Source organism: Priapulus caudatus, unplaced genomic scaffold, assembly GCF_000485595.1.
Source record: "Priapulus caudatus unplaced genomic scaffold, Priapulus_caudatus-5.0.1 Scaffold19, whole genome shotgun sequence".
Classification (NCBI taxonomy): Eukaryota; Metazoa; Priapulida; class Priapulimorpha; order Priapulimorphida; family Priapulidae; genus Priapulus; species Priapulus caudatus.
In genome coordinates this window covers 499,764-513,474 of record NW_014577080.1, presented here as the reverse complement: position 1 = coordinate 513,474, position 13,711 = coordinate 499,764, and positions in this window count along the sequence as shown.

Here is a 13,711-nt window from a genome sequence, read left to right as displayed (position 1 = left end):
CTTTACCGATTCAAGGTGAAGCGTTCGTTATACAGCCAGAATTTTGTAGCAGCATTATTATAGTCCAACTTTACTGAAGCTTCAGTTTGTTGAATCTCTTTCGCTGAAAATTTTCGAAGCTCCACATCGATTGAAAACGCTGTTATACACTGTTCCTCGGCTGGAATTCTCCGCATGTCGCACACGCGTTCCATGGATGGTAACCCGCATTATTTTCTCGCGTCACGCAATTTGAGATTTAAACCTTTTGACGTTCACTGACATGCAAAAAACGACTGCGGGACGCATACAAACGCGCACACGCTTGCATACACGCATACGCCCTCGCGCGCACGCACACACGCGCGCACGCACACACGCGCGCACGCGCACACACACACACACACACACACACACACACACACACACACGCAGCACTTGGAACGCGTCGCTTGTATATAACCGCGTACAGTTGTATCGGCGGCAGGAGAATGCGACGTGCTTCGCGTGAACCGATCTCTACGGGGCAGCAGTTATGAGATTGATTAATTAAACAGAAGCAATGCGGAACAAGCTATCGCTGCACGGATTGTCCCGTCGGCTCACGAACCAGATAGTATAGACCAGACAGTATAGTAGCAGTTCGTAACGCAAATCCAGTGCGACGACTGCCTCATTCTGTGCGATCGTACACGTGAACCATAAAAAAGACCTGTTCATTTGGCATCTGCTGGGCATTGATTATGAAACGCTCGTGCTTTCCCCCTTTTTAATTAGAGCCAGCGTGTTGTGTGTTCGTTTTCATTACGCCGTTGCGTTCAGACGTCTAGGGGTGGATACTATACGGGGATATCGCGACATCGGGACAAACTTCGCGCGCGTGGCCGAATAAAGAAATAACCTATTAATATTTGCTGCTGGTTATGTTCGTACGGAGATTATATGAATATTCAATTAATATCGGATACGGACGGGTGAGCAGGGGACGGACACGTTCGATTAAGCTGAATGCACATAACGATAAGAGCGCAAGCGGTAGGTAATAAGCCTATAGCATTTACGATCAAAATAATCACGATGAATATTGAATTATTATTCCCATAGTCATAAAGCAATGGTCCGTGATCGTAAAACTCGTATACACGAAAGCGACGCATGAGCTTGCCCCGCTGTCTTTCAATCATTTGTAAATTTTTCACACTTCAATTCCAGCCCCCTTTCAAGCCCCTTGTAGATCACAGGAAAAGCCATGCAGATTTCGTCGACACGTAGTATATGGCGCATCTCCCCGTATATATATGGCTGACTGGTGGGTTTTTTTAAATGCCATGACGTGTACGTCCTATAGATATCTTCTTATTACGAGCAACTGCGACGAAGAATTTCCCGCGTCCATATTTGCTGCAGCAATAGTCTACGTTAAAGGCCTCGCACCTGAAGGTAGTGTAATGTGTACACAATGTAATAGGTACACGTATAGGCCCTACTTACTAGTTATTAATCTTATTAACCTTTATTACTTACCTTTACCTTAACTCCTATTAATCTTTAGTACGGCTTACTTGCATCGAACGATGCCCGATTCGATGTGGAAATGACTAAATTCTCGGTAATTCCTAATGTGATTTTGCGGATGTCGTTTCTGCATTAAATCCCCCCATCCTTCCATCTCTCTACTCGTAACGTACATCGTCATATTTGACTTGAATCCGCACTCATCAGCGTGCGTTCGACGGGCAGATAAACTTCACTCTGCACTAATTCATATATTCCTTATAATTGCGACTAATATTAAGATATTTATTTCGACTAATAATTCGCCAGTCTACTCGATGTCCAAATACTGGACAATAATATGTTTGCTGTCGAGTGCCCCCGCGAAGTTATACCTCGGGCGCACTGACTAGCAGCGATGCTGTGAAGCAAATTAGATAGTCAGTAATAATCGAGTACTTCTAATATCTGCAGTGAGATTGACACAGACACACCAGGGCGGCGACCAGCGCGCGTGCATGCCGCCCGGGTCGCCTGAGTGAGCGGCAAATGATGGCAGGAAATGGCTTCTCTATTGTGAAGATTCGCGCACTTGTCACCTATTTCTCACCGTTTCACTGCGAAGGACTATTGCGCGAAACTGGCGAGGGTAGAGTATTAGGTGTGTGACGTGTGCGTGCGTGCGTGTGTGCGTGGGTGCGTACATGCGTGCGTGCGTGTGTATGCATGTGTGTTAATGTACGTGCGTGCGTGCATGCGTGAGCGTGTGTGCATGTGTCTGTGCATGTTAGTGCATGCGTACGTGCGTGCGTGCATGCGAGCATGCGTGAGTGTGTGCCTGCGTGTGTGTGTGTGCGTGCGTGCATGCGAGTATGCGTGGGTGAGTGCGTGCGTGCGTGCATGTGAGTGATCATTACGAAAAACCTCGCCGGCGCGTTGCGTCGAGTTTGGCACCCAGTGTTGCAGTGATATATGCTGGCGAGCGCGAGCAATTTCACGGTAAAACGCCTAACACGAAAGCGTGGTCGCGGCCTTTCTCATAATTAGAGGACTGCGTCAATACTCGCGCCCTGCGATTCGCCTTCTACGCGCAGCAGCGCGGGCATGTGCGCGCTGGCGTGGCTCGATGAAATCGGGTTGACAAAAAAAAGTTAATTCAGTAGAAAACATTTAGCAAGGAAACAGCAGGGCTGACAAATTTGCGATCGTTGCAACTTCCTCGATCGCGCCATTACAGCAGCTCTTCTTCACACAACTCGCACGATCTACTCTTTGACGGATTCCCGCGCGCATCTTACAAACTTTGACAGATCGAGCGTGTCAATCAAAGACCTAGCCGCGTGAACGTGTTAATATTATGTGCAAACAACTTGCGCGCGTCTCATCGGCACGTTCCACTGACCCAGAAAGACACATCTATATAGTCTCTACACACGACAACCGCACCGCGCGGGGTAGGTTAATGATTACAGATCATCTGTATGCACATTGATAAGGACGACGGAGAAGTCGCTGGCGGCTATGCTGCACAGGAGGGGAGAATAGCAAGCGCAGAGCGCCCGCGTATATAATGGCATGAAGCCAAGCAGGCGATGCTAGTTTTTACCGAAGCACGGCTGGCCGTCTTCTCAACGGTTACAATCGAGCGGATGCGCTGGCATCTTCGCGAACACGTAGCGGATATCTGTTTACACAAGAAACAGCAATAGCGCGCAAGCGGTTGCGGCTAGCTCGCTTATTTGTTCGTACTGGCACGCGTCCAAACGTTCTGGCGTACGTGACTCGGCCGCTTTTTAATAAAAAAGAAAACGTCTTCGTTTTGTGTGTGAGAGTGCGCCGAGAGGAATATACCTGTGATTGAATGCATCATTGTGAGCGCCGCCCGTGACGGCTAAAGGAATCTAAACTGGTTCGATTAGATGTGGTTTGATCTATTTGGCTTTGATGAAACGTAGAAACCGAGGCCACCTCACTGAAGCGTCATATAGTGGCGTTAATATAGCTGCTAGTGACAAGGTGCTTAGTGGATATTTTAAATAACTCGGAATAATTTAATTTTACGCTTATTTGAATGGTAACATATCGCTGTAGAAAAGGGCGTCAGGGATTGTCATTAAGTGGCGTATTTTATGGGTTATGCTTCCTTATTTGCAAAATTTTTCAATTTAAACGTGCGAAAATTTTTTCCCGTATTTATTAAGCTAAATATGAAGCTAAATAGAAAGCTAATATAAGCTAAATCTAATATAAAGGTAAATATGAAGCTTAAAGAAAATTCCTGACGCGCTTTTTTGGTTCATATTGTGCTTAACTTGTGGCGAAAGTTTTGCTTTCTTACTCTTTGTAGTAATTAAGAAATATCCAAAATACCATTTACGAATGTAAATTAGCGCTCATAGCTGCTTGTTTCAAGTTGTAACTGATATAATCCAAAGTGGGTCAATGCATTTCCGCAAGGATTTAGCAGTATACTTATGTGCTGCGATATGCTTTTCGAAATCAAATGCGGCCGCTGTCATCATAGCTTCTGTGGGTGTCGACTAAATAAGCTTCCACCTATTTCCATATTAACGTGTACGATGGCGCGCACAAAATTTCAAACGTAGGTATATGTGCATAATAAGTATTCCGCCATTGCGGAATCGACCCAGCTTAATCAAACTGTATAGACTATCTGCACGATATACGCCATGCAGCTCAAGCTAGCAGCAAGCAAGCGAGGCATTGGCATGACACAAGTGCTCCTACTTACCAATAAGACAAATATACAAATTGTCTATTTAGACTACTATCTTTCGTATATTTTAGCTATCATCTACGCGTTGTAATAAAACAATATTATAATGTGAACAGTTTTATGTCTCCATTCTTCATATACGATATATGTGCAATATGTTAGAATTATGAGAGAACGCTGTAAATGAAATTGGTCCAGGTTAGAATTGTCCATCGGTAAGTTATATGCATGTGTTCACGGACAGCATATCGCTGTTTATATAAGAGATGAGTTTCCGATGAAGAACTTACACATTAGCATTCCATGGCATATTGTCTATATTTAACCTATCACTGCTTGCATATCTATGAAGATGCTATTATTGCCGTCAGTGTAGGCGCCAGCATTGCCGCGACATGTTGAATATGGATTGCGCTACTTCCATAATTATATTTGCCAAGATTATTCACGAGATGAAAATGTGATTCTGCGAACCTAACCTGTGACACGCGCGTGTCAGCCCCCGCAGAGCTGCGCAACGAGAATAGCAATGAAAGAGCGAACTGACGCGCGGTAATCCACAGCTGAATGAGAATGCACGAAGTGTTAAAATCGTTCGCATTGAATTATCAGGCGTGTCATAATATAGATAAGATAATATAAGATAAGATAAGATAAGATAAGATAAGATAAGATGAGATAAGATAAAATAAGATAAGATAAGATAAGATAAGATAAGATAAGATGAGATAAGATAAGATAAGATAAGATAAGATAAGATAAGATGAGATGAGATAAAATAAGATAAGATGAGATAAGATAAGATAGGATAAGATAGATAGGTAAGATAGATCTATATTATCAGGAGTAGATAATAAGGAAGGAGTGTGACTTTAATAAACAAGGGAAATTTGTCATTTACTAGCCTTGTAATACCTACGATTTACTACGCGTAACTCATCCAACTTGAGCTCAAATCGTACACAGTACATTCGCCTAGCATCGTGCGAAATCGTTTCCTCGTATACACCCGCAATCCAGAGATACAGACTAAAACGTATGACACGATTTTCCATTCTGTTGCCAGCAAACTCGATGCGTTCAGCGCCGAATTTGAAACAAAAGGCAGCTACTAACCACAGCTTGCTTTCTCGGCCAGGCGGTGTGGCTCGCAGGGAGATTGGAGCTGGAGCTGCTGCTGATTGCGGTGAACGTGCGTGCGTGAGGGGCATACCAGCTGTATGCCGGTATGCCGGTATGTAGCTGTATGCCGGGTCAAAGGTTATCTCGCCGAGTGTTGCGTCGATGTGCAATCTCTCTCGAGCCACACCGCCTGGCCGAGAGAGCAAGCTGTGGTTAGTAGCTGCCTTTTGTTTCAAATTCGGCGCTGAACGCATCGAGTTTGCTGGCAACAGAATGGAAAATCGTGTCGTACGTTTTAGTCTGTATCTCCGGATTGCAGGTGTATACGAGGTAAAGATTTCGCACGATGCTAAGCGAATGTACTGTGTACGATTTTAGTTCAAGTAGGATGAGTTACGCGTAGTACATCGTAGGTATTATAAGGCTAGTAAACGACGAATTTCCCTTGTTTATTGAAGTCACACTCTTTCCCTATTATCTACTCTTGATATTATGACACTCCTGATATCATTAACACAGCACGCGCGATGCGAATTTTATGGAATATTTCGCGCAAGACTCTCGCGTGCTATCGCTGGCAGGTTGCTTCAGTATGTACGTAGGCGTAAAACGAATCAGACAGAATAAACGATGTGCCGCAGTCATTGATGTTGGAATAAAATAATTTCCCTATCGCTTTCGCGAAATTTTTGTCCAACCTACGCGAATTCATGTGTCACTTACAAACATCCGAGCCGAAGACCGCTGAACACACTAAAGGGGCAAACATTAGACAAAACGTCGAACAGAAATCGAACAAAGTAAACCTTTGGGAGTTTAGAACCCATTTCCATTCGTATTTACCCTATTAATTTGACAGATTTCCACACAAGATGGTGTTCTGTTGACATAACACTTGTTCATTTTCGTGCCCACGTACGATAGCCTTTGCAAGGGCTCTGCGTGTATTCATCAGTCCCACAAGGCGACTAAGTTAACCCTATATTGGAAGCGACAATGATTGAAGTGTGGGCAAATGTTCGCCGGCAGAGAGTTTTCACATCACTTGTGTGTTTCACGCTAATGACCATTATTGACGTTTGGCGATCCTTCTCCCACGCCATTGAATTCATCGATTTCGTGTTTAGAAATCGCTCAGCGGCAGATATAACAGTATTACTTGATTACAACACTGCCTCTTCTAAAATTAGATAACATCTCGCTCCCGCACCGAGTCTAACAAAGATTTATCGTATTGGATGTCGCTTGGACCAACGCAATCCCGAAGCCGTTCTGATAGTTCCATGCTGTACAGCCGGATGCAATATAGAGTTTACCGGAGAGGAAATATACATTATTGAGTTGCAACCATCGTCGTTATGTAATTTTGTTATTAGTCGATGTTGCAGTGTTTATGGATTTGTGACAACCGTGGGCGCGTTCTGCGTACTGACGCGATGTGAGCCCAACGCTAGCGGGGTTGTTTCTACACATGCATCGGCAGCCACACGCTATATACGCACGTGTGATCTATATGCATGTCAAACATCAGAGGAGGCAGCAAAGTAACAGCTTCAAAGTTAGCAGTAAAGCAAGATATCGATATTCTGACACTCAGACTGTCGGCTAGACAGTCGACGATATACTGTCGTGTGCAGCGATAATAGTAAAAAATCCCGTTGATAACGACGTGCATGTTCTCTCGATCGTGATTGAAGTCTCATTAAATGTCATCAATTATTCATGGATGGCGTAGAAGAAAACCATCTATACGGGATTATGCAAAACCACTGCAGAAACAATTGTATCCGACCATCGATTGCCAATAATGAGAAATATAACGCTGCCGTTAGTATGCACAAAGCATCGTGTTTACGTTTCGGATTAGAGCCACAGAAAATGAATGCGGGGAAAGTGGTTTTGCATGTCTTTTTACGAAGACTTATAAATGGCGTCCGAACAGAATTCGTGGTTATTGAAACCTCGGAAACAATACTCGCCGAGCACGTCGTCAATTTTCTGCGAGCTTTGCCGCTGTGCGCGCGGGAATCCACATTTCATGAAGCGCGTCAGAGCCAGAGTAAGTAGCAACACGAGGCTACCGCCCGCGCGCGCACGCTGAGTGCACAATAGCACACACACACACACACACACACACACACACACACACACACACACACACACACACACACACACACACACACACACACACACACACACACACACACACACACACACACACACCACCACCACACACACACACACACACACACACACACACACACACACACACACACACCCACACACCCAAACTCACACACACCCACACACGCACGCACGCACAGTAGCAATTGACGACAGCAGCGACATTTGCGGCTACTACACCTGTAAAATCCCTACCGCTGCCGTTTGCGTCCTTAAAAGCCGAACACGTAAACCCATTAGGGGGCTCTTCATCAACTTTGCACTCGGCTAACAATGTTTAAACATCTTACGGCCGTAATGCTCGCAGGCGGCACGACGACGACGGAAGCGCTCCACATCCGACCGTATCGAGTGCTCAGGGAACGCCACCAGCTGCACAGACGCTCGTCGTCCTGTGATTAATGCGTTTCCTATGCTGTCCTGGTCGCGGTGCTCTATGAACGACATCGTCTGTCCATCCTCTAGCCCCGCGCGCCAGGCCGCACAGGCGCCTCTCGACAAATTGCGGCATCAATTACCCGCCTCTCGTGCGCGCTCCTTGTTCGTATCGACTCAGTGTGCGTGCGCGCCGCCCGCCATTTACTCTAATAGACCGCCGGTAGAGAACAGTTGTTGACACGTCGCCGAGAGAGAACTCGGTGGCGACGCGCGAGTTTTCCTGGCGCTTGTTTCAACGGACCCGCGTCTGTATCCGCCAGCGCGTGTGTTCTGCTTGTCCGATGCGAATCGACGAGCTTTTGTGTTTGTTCATCACGAGATGGATTGAGTGAGAAAAAAACTAGAAAAAACATACGGTGTAGGTACGCAGCGTTTCAATAATCTACGAGGACAAGGTGACTTTGCGAGTATTCGAAAGGAGCCCGAAAAATCCGTCATTTTTGGGTCGAGAAAATTTCGTTTGAGGAAAATCAATTCTTAATCTATGTTAATCCCTTTAGCTATAATATTTGTCGAATGGGTTCGGTATATACCTGTAAAACCTGTTCATGAGCTCGTACTAATATGAACTCCATGTTAGTGATTTTTATGTTGAGTTATCGCATTAAATGAATCATCGCTGCATCTGAGATTAACTCGCGTGTGCGTCTTCAATTATGTAGCTTAATTAAATATAATTAATGTTCGTGCTGCAAGATTACGGATTTCCTTCAACGAAATAGACGGTGTTTTATGAACAGTCGCCAATTATCAACAGCAGCAGAAATATAGTTGCCGTCTTTGTAAACGTTCGAGAAGTTCATTCATTTGTTCATTTGGTCGCTTGATCGGTCATGGTCCCTAGTTCTGCTCACTATGTTATTTGACGGGTCAGTTTGCTAAGTCCTCTGTTCGACCTGTCGTTTGATCAATGAGTCATATAGTCAGTCAGTCCATTGCTCAGTCAATCAGTGGTTTATTCAGTACGTCGTTTCCTGTGATATTAAACTTGCAACACTAGCAAGATATACAATACACTGAGGAGATGATCAGCATTATCAGGGAAAACACCGCGTTTGTCAAGCGGTAATAGCTTGCTACCTAAGAGAGCAATTTAATAATCGATATATTTCAAAGATAAGCTCGCGTTAGGCGGATAAAGCTGGGAATAGAGACTTGTGGCTAGTATAGGCGACAGTCAAACTGCGCGGTGAATTATCCATAAGAATAGACATAGCAGCCGCATTGAGTTGGCAATCATCCATGTACTGTTCTATCTCATCACTACGACCATGACAGCAGCAGGAGCGGCAGAGGCAGAAGCATCATCAACGGCGGCGGCAGCAGCATGCAGCAGCAACAGCAGCAGCAATGACGACGACGACAACAACAACAACAACAACAACAGCAATCACAGCAGCAGCAACACCAGCAGCAATGTCAGCACAGAAGCACAGCACCAACATCACCAATAGCAGTAACATCAGCAGCAGCAGCAGCAGCAGTAGCAGCACCCACGCCTTGGCATTCACGCCAAAAGAAAAAGCGCAAGATTTCAACATCCACGCCAAGTAACGTCGGCGACGCTTATTTTCGCTTTTATAACATCCCGCTCACAGAATGCCGATTACACGTCCGTTAAACGTTCGAAACATCGAACAATCAATACGACAAAACAAATTGCGCATTCAAATTGCTGTTAGCGCAAATTGCAACTCTCCCGGTAATTTACTTCGCCATTCGGAGACCGTCTATTTGGTCAGCGTACTTGATTACATTGCGATTCATGATCAGGTGGAGTCTTGCACAGTATCCAGCAGCAGCAGCAGCAGCAGCAGCAGCAGCAGCAGCTGGTGATTCAGCAGTTTACGCGTACGTGCACGACAAATCTGCCTAGAAGAATCGGCGCAGGGACGTCACGTCAAACCTCCTAGAAAGACAATGCGCATCTGTCAAAGTCTAAAGCCGCTGTTGTCCATGTCAATGAACGCGGTATTCGACTGGGGAAGAACTAATCCGGCTGTCCAATGTACAACCATAGCGATTTTATCCGCATATAGTTACTGCACGGTTGCTTTTTCCTGTCTACTTACTTGAGGCGTGGGAGGTCGGATGACTGCAAGTGTGAATGATATAGCCGCGTTGCCAGAAGATCACATGCGAAAGAGAGACGAGTAAATTCAAGTGATTTGTATTCATGTTGGCAATCCTGAGTTTTGTTTGGTTTCTCTTTGTTTCACATGATGGTAATTAACTGGATCGCTGCAAAATTTCGATGTTTACGATTCGGGACGTTACGCGTTGGTATGAATCGTCTGTTCAATTGATTTCTTGGCCCAGGCTGTGATTGGATTGTGTTCGATTTACAACCAGGTTTTGATCAGCAAGTCAGCAGTCTGCAAGATACACGACCATAGTAAATCATACACGATATCCAAGACAAATACATTCTCGCCTTTCTTTACACGCGCATTTTTATTGCGACACAGTTTCACAGTAGATCGCGCTTAAATTGGTTATTAGCAGAACAGCGTTGACGGAGATATCGGCCACACAAGTCGTGTTACAGCCGTTGTTGTAGGACGGGATGATGGCCGAAGGCGATTTGATACTCCTCGAGCGCTCGCATGCAGGCCGCTAGGAGATTATTACGGGCTGTGTCAATGCGGCAAGCACAAACATGGCGACCGTGAAGAGCTCGATAATCTTTCAACCGCTTTACAGGCGCGATTTATTTCGCAGATTAAAAATGCGGAAATTGTTTCTGGTGTTCGGATGGATTTTCGTGCGAGTCCCTTATCGACGCAGTTTTTCGTTAAAGTGACAGTTATCGCTTATTCCGCTGAGACGCCCGCAAACACTCGGTCATTATAAACTTTTTACAGTTCATAAAATGTAATACGCATTGCGATATTCTACAACATCTGCATTGGAATATGTGGTCAGTATGATATAATACAAGCCAGTGTGCGTGCACAGTAGAGTTACGTACAACATACGTCGAATTCGTACAACAGGCTAGGTATTATAGCGATGCCGTAAAGATTTTTTTTCGCGTGGTACACGAATACACGCAAAGCACGCGGTGTATAGAATTTGCATTTACGATTTGCATGTCGAATTTAATTACTGCTGCAGCTCGGTTCGCGTAATGTCGGGCGATGGGAAGGTGACCCTGTAACCTCACCAACAATACAGTGGCCGGTCTTAGTGCATTAGTGCGCACTATATACACAACGTACATACATTATAGCATCCCATATTATACCATGAGTACAGTTTTAACGGCACGCGAATGCTCGTATAGACACGCGTCTAGTCTGTTATATAAATATAAATACGAATCATATCCACACAGTATTGTAAGATCAATAATATATATATATATATATATATATATATGATCTTACAATAACTGTGTGGATATGATCGCATTTATATTTATATATTGATATATAATATATATAATATATAATATATATAGGCCTATATTATATTAATAAAAACAGCTAAAATTCACTCAAGGGCGAATAACCGAATCTTTGGCATTCTAGTTATTCACATAATCCGTGATATCCCCCACGCGAAGATGAAAGCACAAGTGAGTGTTTACATAAGCGGCGTTTGTCTTCTATGCGTGAAAAGGACAAACACATAATTACGAAAGGGTAAAAGCATAAGTCCTTATGCTGGGCCGTAGGTAATCGAATAAGACGACGATTCGAAATATGAATGCCTCCAGAAATAACACGAATAAGACTTAAATTGATTGAATCATGCCAACAACACCGCCCGCTCTGAACTGTGAGAGGTGCGAAGTTTTTGAACAAATGCAACAGCAAGGGCTGTAAGCCAAGGTGGGGAGAAGGATGGGCAGTCCCGCCCTCCCACCTAGACCAATCATAGATACTATCATGTTCACGCATGGCCAATGGCGTACTGCCACGGTCGACTGTCTAGAATACAAACCCCCCAATCAAAAAACCCGCCGTCACTCTTGACGACCACCACACCCCGAATAAAAAAACCATCCCAAACCCTCCCGCAAACTGAATTATGATACGCTCAATGAAATAACCCTTAATAATATAAAAGTTCATCACAGTTAAATTAATGTAATTCCTTTGCAGCTTCGCACACAATTGTTCACTAACTCTTTGTTCAAATGCTAAAGATTGTGTTATGTAAAATGAAGGAGTTGAATATTACATTAAGATAACGTACGTATAACCGTATCGCAGATAAATCCGCTGGTAACTAACAATAGCAACAGTGTGTTGCATGTTTAGGCATTTGACAATACACTGTGTATTGTTAGCAAAGCTTTCAACAATACACTGTGTATTGTTGAACAGCCTTCTAACAATACACCTGTGCATTGTAAGTAGGTACCAATGAGTCTTTTCAAACAATACACTGTTTATTGTTTGAACACTTCTATACAATACACTATTCTTTCTTTTTTCTTTTTAATTAGGCTTACTTTTGATTTTGTAAACTTGAAATTGACATTTCTAATTTAAAGTGAATTTATTGAAATTAATTTGATTGATTTTATTAAAGTTTATTGAAAATGAAAATTGAAATATAAATACACAAGTGGTTAGGTACCTACTACAATACCAGCAGTGTAATGTTAGAAGGTGTCAACAATACACACTGTAATTGCTAAAAAAATGTATTGGTTAAGATACCAGGCATTCACTCTGCGTATCAATACACTAAATTATCTGAAAAAATCTTAAACAATGTTTATTTAAGTTAGAAATTAAGTTGTAAAAATGCGCCGCGCTTTCATTAATGGAAATTTCCGATTAAATTATGTTAAGATAAACGCTCTCGAGCCGTTAATAAAAAAAGCGCTAAATGTACTGATCTTGTTATATGTTACTCCCGTTCCGCCACTAAATTCCACCTGAAATTAATTATCACAAAAAATAAAGCCTATATTAACTTTATAATGAATATGATGTTACCCCGGATAAGCGTGAATATACGAATGAATTCCATCTTGACTAATGAAACCACAGAACTGAAGCTCTCACCTCCCACCTCACATACATATCACCTACTAATTCGAATAAATAAATTGTGCTCACCAGCCTGACAGGAAACTATTATAGAAGATCGGTACCTTTCTACCTAAGAGACAGCTAAATTCAAAGCCTCAAAAATCATTATTAAGTTTATAAATCAAATAAATAATGTTCCTCCAGACCATTACCTAGATTACGTCAAAAGAGTTTAACCAATGATTTTAAATTCAAAAATCGTAACAACATGATTCCTAAGTCGCCAAAATATGGAGGCAGCATTACCTCAGAGGCTTCGACGGCTGATCCTGCATATAGACTGAATTCAATTCTAGTTATAGATGAATCCGGTTATCCGAACTTTCCAGCTCCTAACACACGCCCCGAAATTTCCTATTACAAAGCTATTACTCTATACACAAAACACAACTATATATCGTCACGCGGCCCAAACATCGTCGCAAAACGAGCACCCTCACAACGAGCGACTACCGCCCGCCGCCATCAAACGGAACGTCCGTTTGAACTTTCAAAACGAGAATGTTCGTAGTTCTGCGAAGCAGTAAACGCGTCACGATGTAAATCACGCCGAGTCTCTCGGCGATAGGTGACCGACCGACCCCCCAGCCCACCTTGTGCCACCTTCAGCGCCGCCCCACCTACGCCGCCCGCACCGATCCCCCCATCACCTCACGCGCCGTCCCACATTCCAATACTCCCGCCCACATAACCACACCAAAAAAAC